The sequence below is a fragment of the Bubalus kerabau genome, chromosome 15 (genome assembly GCF_029407905.1).
Source record: "Bubalus kerabau isolate K-KA32 ecotype Philippines breed swamp buffalo chromosome 15, PCC_UOA_SB_1v2, whole genome shotgun sequence".
Taxonomy (NCBI): Eukaryota; Metazoa; Chordata; class Mammalia; order Artiodactyla; family Bovidae; genus Bubalus; species Bubalus kerabau.
Genome location: NC_073638.1, coordinates 48,872,691 through 48,889,688, shown reverse-complemented (window position 1 = coordinate 48,889,688; position 16,998 = coordinate 48,872,691). Strand labels below are relative to the sequence as shown.

General features: G+C 35.9%; 2 pseudogenes; both read left to right on the top strand.

Moving 5' to 3' along the window:
• The first annotated feature begins 3,719 nt into the window (after positions 1-3,719).
• On the top strand, positions 3,720-4,674 carry LOC129627789 (olfactory receptor 51F2-like; annotated as a pseudogene).
• A 7,022-nt stretch (positions 4,675-11,696) lies between these two features.
• LOC129629082 (olfactory receptor 51F2-like) lies at positions 11,697-12,640 on the top strand (annotated as a pseudogene).
• The last annotated feature ends 4,358 nt before the right edge of the window (positions 12,641-16,998 follow it).

Genomic DNA, 16,998 nt, shown 5'->3' with positions numbered 1-16,998 from the left:
GACATGGATGTGTATTAATGTTGGAAGGTTTATGTGGACTCATTTTGCTGTAAGAGATTTGGCTTCTTCAGGGGAAGTACTTTTTTTTTATTTTATTTTATTTTTAAACTTTACAATATTGTATTGGTTTTGCCAAATATCAAAATGAATCCGCCACAGGTATACATGTGTTCCCCATCCTGAACCCTCCTCCCTCCTCCCTCCCTATACCATCCCTCTGGGTCATCCCAGTGCACCAGCCCCAAGCATCCAGTATCATGCATCAAACCTGGACTGGTGACTCATTCCATATATGATATTATATGTATTTCAATGCCATTCTCCCAAATCATCCCACCCTCTCCCTCTCCCACAGAGTCCAAAAGACTGTTCTACACATCAGTGTCTCTTTTGCTGTCTCATATACAGGGTTATTGTTACCATCTTTTTAAACTCCATATATATGCATTAGTATACTGTATTGGTGTTTTTCTTTCTGGCTTACTTCACTCTGTATAATAGGCTCCAGTTTCATCCACCTCATTAGAACTGATTCAAATGTATTGGGGAAGTACTTTTAAGAGGAAATTGTAATAGCCATGCAAACAAAAGATATTGTAGAATTGCCTTTGATTTAAGAATTTACCATACGATGTGCTCCTGAAACTATCACAACATTGTTAATCGGCTATATTCCGTTACCTGAAGACAATAAAATGCTATTTTATTGTTTTAAATAGCATTTTATTGTTTTCAGTGCAGCTTAGAAATAAAGAACAGATATTCTTTCCAATGTACTGAATCTCCATTCTGAAAAATTTATAAACAATGAAATTCTGAAAATCAAAAAGTAATCCAGGTTATGTGGTCAATTTGAAAACTGACTAGGAGTCCTTAGAAAAGATATCTAAAATATATTATTCATGGTACTGAACACGGAGAGTTCAAATAGCCCAAAGAGCTGAATTTCAGTCATCAATATATAATTCTGCCATGAAAAGTGAGATTTGATTTCTTTAAGGGAAAATATTGACTATGGGATATCTGGGGTCATATGCTCAAATCCTAGTGTTGAGCTTCAAAGATATAAATAATTTATCCAAAACTAATAGTGATTTAGTAGTAGTAGAGCATGAAAGTTTCATTAGTATCTTTCTTGTAACAATATTGTTCCATTCAGAATAACAGACTATAATACTCTTCAAGAGATCAAGATATTCAAGCCAGACTGATATCAAAGAGATGCATTTGAAGTCACTTAACTTAGGTTAAATATGCCAGCAGTGACTATGGAAATGAATAGGACTAATTTTTAGTATTTTAGCTCAAATCTATTATTCCAGCAGGCCTCATTATACAATGTTAATCTTACCAGTCATCTTAATAATTTAGCATGTGAGCAAATAATACTTTTCCATCTCCCTTGGATGTTGATAAGGAAATAAGATTTACATAGAACAATAGAAATCAGAACACACACCAAAAAAGCTATAAAAGCACCAAGTGTTTGAAATGCTAATGTCTATGCATTTACACAATTATTTAGAGACAAAGAAAGATGACAGCATATGGCTGTTGAAGAAAAAAATCACATGAATAATTGACATTTTAGTAATCAGCATATATATGTAACATAAAAGTTTATTTATTTAATGTTATTCTACCAATTTTACCCCCATCGAGAAGCATTGGTATGTACCATGGTGAACTTTAACAAATTTTGAATATACCAAGATGGAATTCAAAGCCTAACTTTTCCATTGTATGAAATATTACAAAATTTATTTCTCTAATTTTTACTTTCCTGGATGAAAAGCCTGAGTCTTAAAAACAATATGATTTTCAAATTAAATAAGATTCTTCACTTAAAGAGCTAAATAACAGGCCTGACATACTGTGGAATTCTATGAATGATAGGTCTTAACTTCCTTTCAAAATAACTCTATTAACATCTCCAGTTTACCAATGTTATCAAGAATATTACGTCCTCTGATTTCAGAATTTTTGCATATTAATTTTTCATGATACCAGAAAACTGAGTGAGAAATTGATTTAATTTTACTTAACATACCTTTCCATCAAATAATTATAAAATTAATAGAACATTAATCATTTTATATCATGACAGTAGCCATTCCATAATCAATAAAACATACACTTGAATCTTTCTGTATGTGGAGCCCTTTTAGAATCTCTCATATATTTAAGATACTAAGTAGTGTCCATAACCATGTACCAGTGAAGTCTTTTTAAATTGCAACTGCAGAGAATAAGAAAACAATCACGGAGATGACTAATTCAATCACCTTAATATATTAACATCAAATGACAAGACCAAAGACGTGGCTATTCTGAACAAAAACTGAGCAGCCTCAGATGTAAGATATGTTAGGATCTCAGTAGCCTATAAGAACAGGAATAAAATTTGAGACTGGATAGCAAAAATAGCTGGGGATTAAAAAGTCACAAGAGGCATCTCAAACTAAGATTTGGAGCCAAAAATGTTTCAATCACTAAGGAAGTAAAATTGTGTAGGTATAACACAGCTATAGGAGTATATTCTCCAAATTAAGTGGTTTGAGAATGATGTTTCCAATATTCATGAGTGACCAATGGAATTCCAGTCAATGACTGGGACTATGAGGAATTCATCCAATATTCAAGAGGCAAAGAGAAGAAAATTAAGAATATATATACAGCACCACCAGATTGGCTTAGTGAGGATCTTAGCAAGAGTTTGCAGTACATAAGGGGACTAGATTAGAGTTAAGTCAATATGAGAAAGGAAAAAAAAAAAAATTCAGGACATAACTTACCTAACAAAAAAATCTACTGGTGGAACTGGAAGTTCAAATATGTTATTTACTTTGAGGAAGCCAGGCTCTGTAAGGGTATTGTTCTGAGACTGTAGGCAAGTAAAGGGTGGCGATAACTGCAATAAGACTAGGCTGAAGAGGGGTATCCAATACCAGGTATCTGCACACCTTACTCTTAACCCTGAAATTTAATACAGTTGTCTCTGAAAGAAGTAATTGCTAAAGGCAATATTACAGAGTTATCTTTACCAGTTATGTTTCAACACAACTACAATGATAACAGACATAAAAGGAAAAAAATCAAGATCAGAAATATAACTCTAAATTAGAAATGACCCAATCAAGTCAGGGGTAAGATCCATTGACCAAGAAATAATAAATTAGGACATTTCAACATGTATAAAATTATTTCCTTAAAAAATTGCTTCCTAGAAAGACTATATATTTTTAAATGTATAATAAAGTTCCACAATAATTCACTAGAATTAATACAAATATTCTAGCATATGATGTATTTTTATTAAGTAATACATCTTTCTTTTATAACCTATTATTACTTTGAGGTCTCCATTAACTTCTTGGTATTTTCAGATTATCTTGATCCAATTGTCCTTTATGTGGGGAGTACAAAGAAAGGGGGGAAAAACACTTAGGGTCAAAGTGGAAGATGACAAAAAGTACTCTTGAGATATTATTAAAAATACCCTCTTCTCTATTACTAATCAGGAGACAAGAGAAGTTCAGCACAGCAAAGAAAGCCTAAAGACTAGGGAGCACAAAAGTAGAGATAAGGTCCTAAGGAAAATCTCCAATTTGATTTATCTAACTGTAGTTAATAAAAATCATAATGAATTTACTGTATGGTGTTTTCTTTTATCATTATAAGACTTTTTATTTCAACACTACTATTCATCCATAGTATAAATGTCACCTTTTCCTAACATTGCTTCCTCTCCTCTGATCTTTTTACTGACGGGAGTTCCAGGACTAGAAGCTGCCCATGCCTGGTTTTCCATCCCTTTCTGCTGTCTCTACATAACTGCCTTATCTGGGAATGGTGTAATTCTATTTGTCATCATCCCTGAATCAAGTCTCCCACCGACCTGGGACTGTGTATTTCAACACTAGTCACCATGCTGGGCATATTCTGATTCAACGCAAGACAAATCAGTTTCAATGCCTGTGTTGCCCAGACATTCTTCTTTCAACTTTTTACTGTCATGGAGCCTTCAGTGCTCCTGGCAATGGCCTTTGATCACTTCATTGCTATTTGTAACCCTCTGAGATATGCTGCCATTCTGATTGATTCCAGAATTATCAAATTATCAAAGCATGGTTTGCCATCCTAGTCAGAGACACAGTGATCCTAATGCCTATGGCCCTACTTCTTAAATATCTATCCTTCTGAAAAATCCATGTGCTCCATCATTCTTATTGCTTCCATCCTGATACAATCCAGCTCTCATGTTCTGACAATAAGATCAACAGTGTTTAAGGACTTACTGTCCTCATAGTTACTGCAGGAGTGGACTCCATCTTTGGTTTTCTCTCCTATGTCTTGATTATTAAGGCCAAGCTGAGCATTACTTCCCCAGAGGAGAAGCATAAGGCCTTTAAGACATGTATCTACCTCATAGGGGCCGTTGCCATCTTCTACATCCGTCTCATTAGCTTGTGCTTTGTCCATAGATTTGGGGAAAAGGTACCTCCTTATGCACACACTCTTATGGCCAATGTAGATTTGCTTATTCCACCAGTGATGAATCCCATTATCTACAGTGTGAAAACCAAACAGATCATTAGGACCATTAAAAAAGTCCATTTTCCCAAGAGATTTGAGTTTGACTCTAACAACTCTGCAATAAAAGCTACTCCTTAGCTATGACTTCTAAAACCTAGTTTACTTAATATCATCTCCTCTATCTGTAACTCGAAAGCAAAAAAAGCGGAAGGTTGGGTGGGGGCGGGGGATGTAGTTTGTTGGAAATTTACATTTTTTAGTGTTTAAATTTTATTTATTTATTTATTTTAATTGAAGTATAGTTTACAATATTATAAAAGTTATAGGTGTGTGATACAGTGATTTACAATTTTTAAAGCTTATACTCCATTTATCGTTCTTATAAAATATTGACTATATTCCCCATGTTGCACAGTATATTCTTGTAGCTTATTTCATATATAATAGCTTGTACCTTTTACTCCCCTAACCTTATATTGCCCCTCATCCCTTCCCTTTGCCCACTGGTGAACACTAGTTTGTTCTCTATATGTGTAAGTCTGTTTCTTTTTTTATCATATTCACTAACTTGTATTTTTAGATTCTACATTTAAGTGATATCATATAGTATTTGTCTTTTTCTCTCTGACTTATTTCATTTAGCATAACCCTCCAAGTCCATCCACATTATTGCATATGATCTGATATTTTTGTTTAAAACAGCCCAAGAAATCTATTCTAAAACTTATTAAAACTAATAAATCACATCAATAAAGTTCAATAAAACAAGATCAATATGTTAAAAATCCATTGTATTTCTATACACTAACAAAGAACAATTCAAATTTGAAATTAAGGAGTAATTTCATTTGCAATAGAATCAAAAAGAATAAAAATACTTGGAAATAATTTTAGCCAAGAAGGTGCAAAACTTATATACTGAAACATTGTAGACAAAGGCACTGCTCAAAGAAATTAAAGAAGTGGGAAATTAAAAGATACACAATGGTTATGAATTTAGAGACTTAATATGGCTATATTTCCGAAATTGATTCTTAAGTTGTAATGAAATCCTTACTAAAATTCAAGTTTGCTTCTTTACATAAATTGACAAACTGGTCTCAAAATACATATGAAATTTTAAGGCACCCAGAATAACAAAAACCATAAAAAGGCAGCAAATTTGGAAGAGTCACACTAAACAATTTCACAATGTGGTATATGGTTACAGTAATCAAGGTGGTCTAATACTGGCATAGGATAGACATATAATTTAATGAAATAGAATTGAGAATATAGAAACAAAAGCTCACATTTCTTTTCAATTGCTTTTTGACTCATATATGCATAAAATTCAATGAGGAGGAACAGTGTTAACAAATGTTTCTGCCACTCAAATGTCCCTCAACTGAAAAATGCTTATATATAACACAATAGATTTATACAATGGAACATTATTTGACCACTAGGAAGAGTGAAGCACTTACACTTACCACAAGATAGATGAATCTTGAAAATATTATGCTAATTGAAAAAAGCCAGTACCAAAAGACTACCCAGTATGTGATTCAATTTATATGAAGGGTCTAAAGTAGGCAAATCTACAGAGACACAAAGCATTGGGTTTGACAAAAGGTTCCTTTGTTTTTTCCATAAGATGGTTCCAGTGGTGCTTAGTTGTCTTTGACCTCATCCACAATTCTGTTAGATTGTCCTGTGACAGCTATCATACCAGCATGCACTAAAAAACACTTCTCAAAATTGGGAACTTCTGTGAACACATTTTATTATTGAAGCTGGAAGAAAAAAGACAACATTTTTGGCACAGTATGTTTTATTATTTCAGAAAATGTAAGAATACAACCAAAAAGCAAAAAAAATAAAAAATTTGTGCAGCATATGAAGAAGGTACTGTGACTGATCAAACACATCAAAAGTGGTTTTCATGGACTCAGTTCCATCCCCTGCATTACCAGCACAAAATCTTGGTATGTGATAGATACTTAAAGTGCTTTATGAAATAATTAATGACATTTTAAAAAGAAATGTAAAGTTTTCTTAGAAATGTACAAAATCCATGCACTTGATATTGAAGGCTGATAGATTTCGCAGCTGGGTGCGGGGTTGTGTGGGGATCACGAATGAGCCTGGGCATAGAACAGGTGGTTTGTTTCCGATGTTCTACCACAAATTTACTTTTAAAAAACTTTTACAAGGATACAAAAAGTCAAGGAACTATCACACCAGTCCTTGCATAGAAATGAAAAAAACGAGTGTAACAAATCTTTGTACAGACATAGGTTTTCAACTCTTCTGGGTATATACTAAGGTGTACAACTGCTGGATTACATGGTGTGAGTATGTTTGTTTAGTTTTGTAAGAAACCACCAAGGTGTCTTCTTTTTTTTTTTTTAATTTTATTTTATTTTTAAACTTTACATAACTGTATTAGTTTTGCCAAATATCAAAATGAATCCGCCACAGGTATACATGTGTTCCCCATCCTGAACCCTCCTCCCTCCTCCCTCCCCATTCCATCCCTCTGGGTCGTCCCAGTTCACCAGCCCCAAGCATCCAGTATCGTGCATCAAACCTGGACTGGCAACTCATTTCATACATGATATTTTACATGTTTCAATGCCATTCTCCAAAATCTTCCCACCCTCTCCCTCTCCCACAGAGTCCATAAGACTGTTCTATACATTAGAAGACACCTTGGTGTGTACGAGAAACCACCAAGGTGTCTTCTAAAGGGGCTGTACCATCCTGCATTCCCATCAGAGTGAGAGTTCCTGTGGCTTCAATTCCTCACAAAGATTTGAGGGTTAAGAAGTTTGGCATTTCTAACAGATGTGTAGTGGTATCTTATTACTGTCTTCTTTTCATTTCCCTGATGACTTATGATGTGGATCGTGTTTTCAAAAGCTTGTTAGCTGAGTTACTGTCTTGTAAATTGTACAGGGGTAATATTGGTTTTGAATGAGAACTACAATCATAATCCATTCAGGATTCTCTTTGGAGGAAGGAAAAAAAGTTAGACTGAAATGAATTGCCCTCCACAGTCAGTTGTTTGGGGCAAAAGTGTTAGGACACAGCTGGATGGAGTTCTCTCTTAGGAAATGATGGTTTTTCTGCTAGGTAAATGGCTTTCCCAGGAAGCTCCTGGACTCCTTATAAACTCTTTCTCAGATCTGAGAGTTCTCTCATTCCTGAAAAATGCCTGTGAGTTCTAACAAAAGAGAACTTTGGAGATGGTTTAAGGAGGCAGGACTGCTCAGCAACTGTTTCCTAAGCCTTGGGACAGAGACCTTTCTGCAAGTAGGTTTCTGAGTTTGAGATTTTCTCTCTCTCTAAGAGATTGCTGCTGCCTGGGATGGCTTTCAAAGGGTCAAATGATCTCCCTTTCCACATTCAAGAAGTCTTCTTTGCATGAGGTCAATGTTTCAGTGCACTGAAGTCTTTTCTAAATATATGAGGAACTATGTAATTTTCAGATAGTTTATAAAGCCAAAGTTCAAAAGAAATCGGTGCATTTGGTAGTACATATTCAAGAGATTAGCATATTATATTCATATATATCAATTTAAAAACAGTTGCTGTGTTGTTCAACATAGTTATTAAAATAGTGACTGCAGTCATGAACATGTGTTCATTATTCCACATGTTTCATTAAGTTCTTTTTAAAATAAGAAGTGAAGAGAACAGAGTGAAATCAGAGAGAACACAGTTCAACTCCTGGATTTTCCGTGTGGATAAATGTGAGAAAGTAACATGATTTTGCTGAGCCTTGGTTTTGTAATCTTAGCCTCATTGTTTTCATCTGTAAAAAGGAGCTGATGATATACTATGCACTTGTGATTGTGCTGGATGTGAAGCTTTGTGATGGGGCAATCTACTTACAGGGTCTTGGTGGTCTGGTTACGAGGATGTTTAGGTTACAAGGATTCTTTAAGAATTTAAGCATTCTTAAAGAATTCACCATGGGGAAGAAAGAGACATAAATGTATTTTTCCAAGATGAGTGATTTATCATTTGCTCATTAGTTTTATTGCAAGAACAACTAAGGGTAGTTTAAGAACCACAGAATTAAGAAAGGGAAAGCCATTCCTGCCCACATTTTTTGCTAACAGAGTTCCCTGAGTTAGAATAGCCTTACTATGTTTCCCTTTCATTATACCAGTGGGAAAAAAGACATCATAGTAAGCTTAGAGAAGAGTGGAAAGAATGATTCAAAGAAAGAGGTAAAATGATATAACTTGTTTGGCCCATAGGAGATAATGAAAAATTATCACTATTGTTAAGAAGACTAGCTTTAACACTTGGACAAACCATGAGGTCACTTAATTTATTTACTATAATTAAAGGAGCTATAGCTTGAGAGCCTGCTTCTGCTATGGAACCAAACTTAGGTCCCCTTGTCTTTGTGCAGTACAGCCCACTCACTGGGTGTGGTGAAGAAAGTGCAGCATTTAGTTCAGGGCGTTAAGCAAGGGGTTCTGGACAGCTTGTGTTCAAACAAGCAAACTTCCGTATCTGATGGATTTCAGGAAAGCACCTTTAAGGCAAGGTGAGGAAGGGGTGTCCCGGGTTCTGTGATCAGCTGGTGTACACTACTCTAGTTGGTTGGTAGTGAGGAAAGAGTTTGGTGTCAGAATTGTTAACATCAATCCTCCAGCTCCAATATATCTGGGGTCAATGTGTTCATCATAATTAAGTAGTTAAGTTCTTCCATATAGTTGGGGTTTTAGCATCTGTAAAAAGAAAAGAAAAACAATTCTGGAAATGTGCATTAGGTACTGTTATCTCTCAGGGTTACTTGAGATGCCACCTCTCTGGCTTGATGTCCTAACAATATCCACTGAGTAAAACAAAACTCTCACCTTTCCATTGTGAATATTTTTTAAGTTGACATTGACAATGTAGAGATTAAGTACATGTTCTAAAGTCAAATGTGAAAAAGTGTGCCTTCTCTTTCAAATGAGGTCCATGGATTTTACTTTTTTATGCATTGCCTATTAATTCAAAATTTCCACCCATTTTTAAAAAGTAAGTCCTCAAGGGGATGCCTATATTGAACATATTTCTCTTTTTTTTCTCAAATGCTCTCTTTAGTACAAGTCCTGTAACTAGTTATCCCCACTCAGTTTGAAGCTATGCCATGTTCTTTAAGGAGCTGGCATGGAACTCATCAAACTAACTTAAACTGAGATTTTTTTTTTCCACATGTAACATACAAACTATCTTTATGCATTAGGCCTAATTTGAATTCTGTTCATTGCACTTTGGCATTTTGTCAATCATTTACATATTTCTTGAAAGGGTGCATACATGAATGAGAGAAAGAATATGTACATACTTTAAAATCCAGGCATTCTTTCTACAGATAAAAATAGGGTTTCAGAAAACTTAGGGAAAAACCAATATAAAGGAACTTATTTGATCCTAGAGATTTCTTGATCTGGGTTGAGTATATGCTCATAACCTCAAACAGAGAAGGTGGTTCAGAGTCATCAAAACCATCCAAACGGAAATGCATCCAAATTTAATAAGACTTTCTGATGGACCATACATCCACCTCAAAACCCCTCAATTCATTTTCAATGTCCTTTTGTTCTAAAGGAATATTCTTACTAGATGATTCTGCTCCAATTATTATCTGTTAGTTTGCAATGACTTCCTTTGTTCTCGTTAAAGTTAACTTAAGCCCTATTTCTTCAAGGAGAATTTCTCTTAAACAATATCAGATTCATAACTACTACTTGAACAAATGCTTTCCCAACTACACACATTATAGTCCATATGTACTGATTGAATTACATCTTTCTTAATATTTAATTTTTATCAATGTTGTTGTTCAGTTTCTCAGTCATGTCTCTTTGCAGCCCCATGGACTGCAGCATGCCAGGCTTCTCTGTCCTTCACCATTGCCCAGAGTTTGCTCAAACTCATGTGCATTGAGTTGGTGATGCTGTCTAACCATCTCGTCTTCTGCTATCTCCTTCTCCTCCTGCCCTCAATCTTTCCCAGTATAAGAGTCTTTTCCAATGAATCTGCTCTTTGCATCAGGTAACCAAAATATTTGAGCTTCAACTTCAGCATCAGTCCTTCCAATGAATATTCAGGATTGATTTCCTTTAGGATTGACTGATTTGATCTTGCTGTCCAAGCCCTTATATATTTAAACAAGTAGTTTTTTTGTAAAATATTTTAAAATATCTTAACTATACTGCTTTTCTTGGGTATGCAAACTCTTAATGGTCCTCTTAAGGAATATTTCCTTGAAAAGTGAGAAGTGAAGAAACAGGATGGATTGGCTTTGTGTTGTCCTATATATGTGTACAAATGCCCTATCTGCCCATGAACATAGATTCATAGACATGGGAAATATATTACCATTATCTAATCTAACTTATCTAGTCTAACATCCTCTTTTATATGTGTGTACTTGATGCGAAGAGCTGACTCATTGGAGAAGACCCTGATGCTGAGAAAGATTGAGGGCAGGAGGAGAAGGGGACTACAGAGGATGAGGTGATTGGATAGCATCACCGACTCAATGGACATGGGTTTGGGTGGACTCTGGGAGTTGGTGATGGACAGGGAGGCCTGGTGTGCTGCGGTTCATGGAGTCGCAAAGAGTCGGACATGACTGAGCAACTGAACTGAACTGAACTGAATGAATATATTTAGGGCTTCCCAGATGGCGCTATTGGTAAAGATACTGCCTGTCAATGCAGGAGATGCAGGTTCAATCCCTGGGTCCAATCCCGTGCTGAAGGAAATGGCAACCCATTTCAGTATTCTTTCCTGGAGAATCCCATGAACAGAGGAGCCTGGTAGGCTACAGTCCATAGGGTCACAAGAGTCAGGTACAGCTGAAGCAACAACACGCACACAAGCATGGATATATTTAATATACTGAAGCCTAGAGGTAACAAATGAGAATCTTGCTAAAACCCGTGTGCTCTGGATTTAGTCCTCTGTCTCTTCCACTAAGTCATCAATACAACTCTGAATCTAATAAAAGAATAAATAGTAAGGCACTTGCATTTAAAAACAAGGCAAGGTTCATTAGTGATTCAAAATTGTAAGATTTGTAGAAGAAAATGAAAACATTTCTCTTCCCTGTTTTTGCAGGACATGCTCCTTTTCCTCAGGGAACTCTGCCTCCTTCACTCATCATGCCATCGTTCAATCAGAGCATTTTCCACCCTACAGTCTTCTTTCTTACTGGCATCCCTGGTTTTGAAACCTACCATGCCTGATTTTCATCCCATTCTGTTGTCTCTATGTCATTGCTATCTCAGGGAATGGCATGATCTTGTTCATCATCATCACTGAGTCAAGCCTTCATGAGCCCATGTACTATTTCCTCTCCATGCTATCCTTCTTGGACTTAGGACTATGCCTTTCCACATTGGTCACTATGGTGGGTATTTTCTGGTTCAACACTCGAGAAATCAGCTTTGATGCCTGCATTGGCCAAATGTTCTTCATCCATGGTTTTACCTTAATGGAGTCCTCGGTACTCCTTGCAATGGCCTTTGATCGCTACATTGCCATCTGTAACCCACTGAGATATGCCACAATCTTAACCAATTCAAGGATCATCAAAGTGGGCTTTGCCATTGTTGTTAGGGTGACAACAGTTGTAGTGCCTTTACTCCTGCTCCTTAAGCATCTGTCCTTCTGTGGAAGTCATGTTCTGCACCATTCATATTGCTTCCACCCTGATGTGATGAAGCTTTCATGCACAGACACCAGGATCAACAGTGCATTTGGTCTGGCCATTGTCATCTCTACTGCTGCCTTGGACTCTGTCTTGATCCTCCTCTCCTATGTCCTGATCATCCGCTCCGTGCTCAACATTGCCTCCTCAGAGGAGCAGAAAAAGGCCTTTGGAACTTGTATATCCCACACAAGTGCCGTTGCCATCTTCTACATCCCCACGATCAGCTTGTCACTGGTGCATAGATTTGGGAAGCACGCCCCTCCCCTTGTGCATACTCTCATTGCCAACATTTATCTGCTCATCCTTCCTGTAATGAATCCCATAATCTACAGTGTGAAGACAAAGCAAATTCGCAAGGCCATGGTCAAAATATTTCTTTCCAAGCTAATTTAGGACATTTTTCGCTGTGTTCTTTCTTTACATTGCCCTGATTACTTTGATCATTCACTAATGTGAGTTACTACTATACATTGAAGTATAGTTACACATGCTTCCATTCTTCTGATGAGCCAGTAAAATACAATTTGAAGAGTTCTAGACTGAATTCTTTAAGAACAGGGAGTATGTCTTATGTTATGTAAGCCTATCACAAATACTGTACCTGACACAGAATAGGATGATAGTTAAAGTATGCCTGCAAAAGTTAAAGTATGTCTACAAATTAACTCATAAATTGCAGTCCAAACAGTCTCACCACCCCTAGTGCATGCAGTTATCAAGGCATGTATGATATAATATTGATCAGTAGCAAAGTCTAGGTTTCAGTGATTCTTAGTTATTGGAAATTCTTACTATTCCTCTAAATAGATTATTCATGGCTGAGAATCATGAATAAGCACAATAAACTAGAAGAAATATGAACTAAAGTGTACTTTTTTTATTCTTAACAGAGTTCCTCAGAATTTTTGGTAAATTTTTTAACATTTTGAGTATCTAATGTCTAGTGATTCATCTTCTAAATATGTGTATAATGGGGGCAAGTGGCAAGAATGCAATGATGTGTTGTCATATTCAATACATCATTATATATTGCAAAGATAATTTAGAAAATACTTAAATGTTTATTTGAGAATATTGGTAAAATAATATATGAACTATCATCCAACAAGTTAAATACTAATATAGATATGAATGATATATTAAGAGAAAAGGTAGATTGAGAATATTGGTAAAATAATATATGAACTATCATCCAACAAGTTAAATACTAATATAGATATGAATGATATATTAAGAGAAAAGGTAGATTGGTATACAGTGTACTTATCACTGTTGTGTGTATATTTCTTGTGAATATACACAAAAATGTACACATACATGTACATAACACATTTGATAGGGAAATATATGTTCAAAATGTCAATTAATTACATTTGATTTATATTTTTCCCTTTTTGTAACTTAAAAATGCTCATTAACTAGGTTTTTGTCATTGCTGTTTTTTAACATCAGACAACAAAATAATATCCATTTAACAGCTATCTAAAAATACAACTCGTCTGCTCTTCATCTTTCATAGGCTCTTCGTTCCTGTGTGTCCTCACAATCAGTCTTCATACTCCTGCTGGATACATTTAGAATATGGCATCCACTTTCCTTTAGTATCCTTCACTGTTCTCAGTGTGATCCAGCACCCCGTCATCAAAACCACTTGAAATTCTTTTAGAAGTGCAGATTCCTCAACTCCACCCCAGAACTACTTAATCAGACACCCATCAGCACAAGAATTTGCATTTTAACAAGCTACCTTATACAACATCACACATATTAGTGTAACACTCTTGTAAGACATGTTTACTTCTGGATAACACCATGAATAACCCTAACTCGGGTCCATCATCTTTGATCATTTTACTCTCTCTGTCTACATTATCCACATGCTGTTACGGATATTTGAAATTTTAAAAATATATTTATTTTATTTCTTGCTGGTATTGCTTTCTTTCCTTCATCCAGGTGCTATTAAGAAATCTTTTTGTATATAGGTCTTTAGTTTTTTTAGGTAGATATATTCCTAAGTATTTTATTCTTTTTGTTGGAATGGTGAATGGGATTGTTTCCTTTATTTCTCTTTATATTTTCTCATTATTAGTGTATAGGAATGCAAGGGATTTCTGTGTGTTGATTTTATATCCTGAAACTTTGCTATATTCATTGATTAGCTCTACTAATTTTCTGGTGGAGTCTTTAGGGTTTTCTATTTAGAGGATCATGTCATCTGCAAACAGTGAGAGTTTTACTTCTTCTTTTCCAATTTGGATTCCTTTTATTTCTTTTTCTGCTCTGATTGCTGTGGCCAAAACTTCCAAAACTATGTTGAATAGTAGTGGAGAAAGTGGGCACCCTTGTCTTGTTCCTGACTTTAGGGGAAATGCTTTCAATTTTTCACCATTGAGGATAATGTTTGCTGTGGGTTTGTCATATATAGCTTTTATTATGTTGAGATATGTTCCTTCTATTCCTGGTTTCTGGAGAGTTTTTATCCCTTTTCAAGTCCTGTGGCCACTGCTGAGTTTTCCAAATTTGCTGGCATATTGAGTGCAACACTTTCACAGCATCATCTTTCAGGATTAGAAATAGCTCCACTGGAATTCCATCACCTCCACTAGCTTTGTTAGTAGTGATGCTTTCTAAGGCCCACTTGACTTCACATTCCAGGTTGTCTGGCTCTAGGTCAGTGATCACACCATCATGATTATCTTGGTCATGAAGATCTTTTTTGTACAGTTCTTCTGTGTATTCTGGCCACCTGTTCTTAATATCTTCTGCTTCTGTTAGGTCCATACCATTTCTGTCCTTTATCAAGCCCATCTTTGCATGAAATATTCCCTTGGTATCTCTAATTTTCTTGAAGAGATCTCTAGTCTTTCCCATTCTGTTGTTTTCCTCTATTTCTTTGCATTGGTTGCTGAGGAAGTCTTTCTTATCTCTCCATGCTATTCTTTGGAACTCTGCATTCAGATGCTTATATCTTTCCTTTTCTCCTTTGCTTTTCACTTTTCTTCTTTTCTCAGCTATTTGTAAGGCCTCCCTAGACAGCCATTTTGCTTTTTTGCATTTCTTTTCCATGGGGATGGTCCTGATCCCTGTCTCCTGTACTCTCTTGTTCTTTATATTCTTTTCCTCTTCCTTCCCTTTCATTACATTCTTTTCCCTTCTCCTAGGCCCTTTTTCCATCCATCCTTCCTTCCTCCCTTTCTTCTTCTTTTCTTCCTTCCTTCCTTCTTTCCAGGTATGCTAGTGGGTATATATTTGTATATCATTGTAGTAATATTTGAATTGAGAAGAATGAAATTTGGTTTGAATGTTCATTCTTGGGTCCATTTTCACTTTTTTCTTGAGGATGCAGATGTGGAAATTTCTGCACTTCTTGTTTTCCCAGAAATCCTGTCAAACTTTATCAAGCTGAATAACATAAATCTTGTTTGCAATTCCTCCGCATTTTCTCTACAGTCATATCATAAGTATCAGATTTTTTTTGTTTGTTTCTCATTAAATTGTTCCCATTATCATGCAAGCTCCATAAACCTAGTTCAGTAGCTGCTAGAAAGCCAATATTTATTATTTTTCATTAACTTGATAGAGCTTTATTTCAATGACAGGATGGGTGAAAATTGAATTTTGTGGCCCAAAGTATTTTTACAAGGAGAAAGAAAGCAATGAATCTAAGACAAAATATTTATCCATTTCAACCTCTTATAAATATTTCCAGAAACAGAGTGAAGCTCCATATAAAGTCAACTTGATAAAATTTTTGCTTTCTAAGTCTTAGTTTTCATGTCTATGAATTTAACTTTTTAAATTCATAGATAAAATTTAATTCATAGGTTTAAACTGCAAGATACATTACACAAGATCTGACTAAAATATTTATGCATAAATGAGACTGGGAATATATTTCTAGAGGGAATGGATGGATGAAGGAAATGAAGCTAAGAGATAAGAACAGGGAGAGTAGAGTTTCTGAGTCTAGTCACACTGGATCAGCCAATCACAGATGAAGGGCACTGAGCAACAAGAGTTCATCTTACATTCCCCCAAACCAATGAACTTGTATTATGCCCTGGGCTAATCTGCTCTCAGAGCAGGGAGGGCAGGAGGCTGGGTGGGGCTCACAAGGAAGACCAGGGCCCCTGCTGCTTACACCTGCTTTTGACACAACTTGCAGCTGCACAAACACACATCATGGTGTATCTGACTCTTGAGAAGGAGGCTACTGTCATTGACTTGTGGAGCAAGATGAGGGTGGCTGAAGTTGGTCCGGATACTGTAGGCAGGCAGGTATTCAGCTTACAAGGCAGGCTGAAAGAGAATGAATGTCAGCTGGGTGTGTGGGGACAGGGCCATTGCCTGAGATTCTGGCAGGCACTGACTCCCTCTGACCTTGTGCTGTTTTCACCCCCTAGGCTGCTGGTTGTCTACCCCTCCACTCAGAGGTTCTTTGACTATTTTGGGGACTGTCCTTTGCTGATTTATGGGCAATGTTTTACCTTCTTTGTTTCCAGGCATCATTTCCTCTTATTCATTCTTGTTTTTCTCTGATCTCTGCAGTATCTTCTTTATATTTAAACATTTTGACTGTTTAAGTGTTTGAGTATTAAGACTTTCTTCTTTTATGTCACTTAAAAATTTTGTCTCATGATTTTCCCTTATCTCTTCCTTTCTAAGCTAGGAAGACAAAATAATGTATTGCTTCTTGAAACAGTTAAAAAAATAAAAAAGGATAGTAAGTTCAGAATTAAGACAGAAAG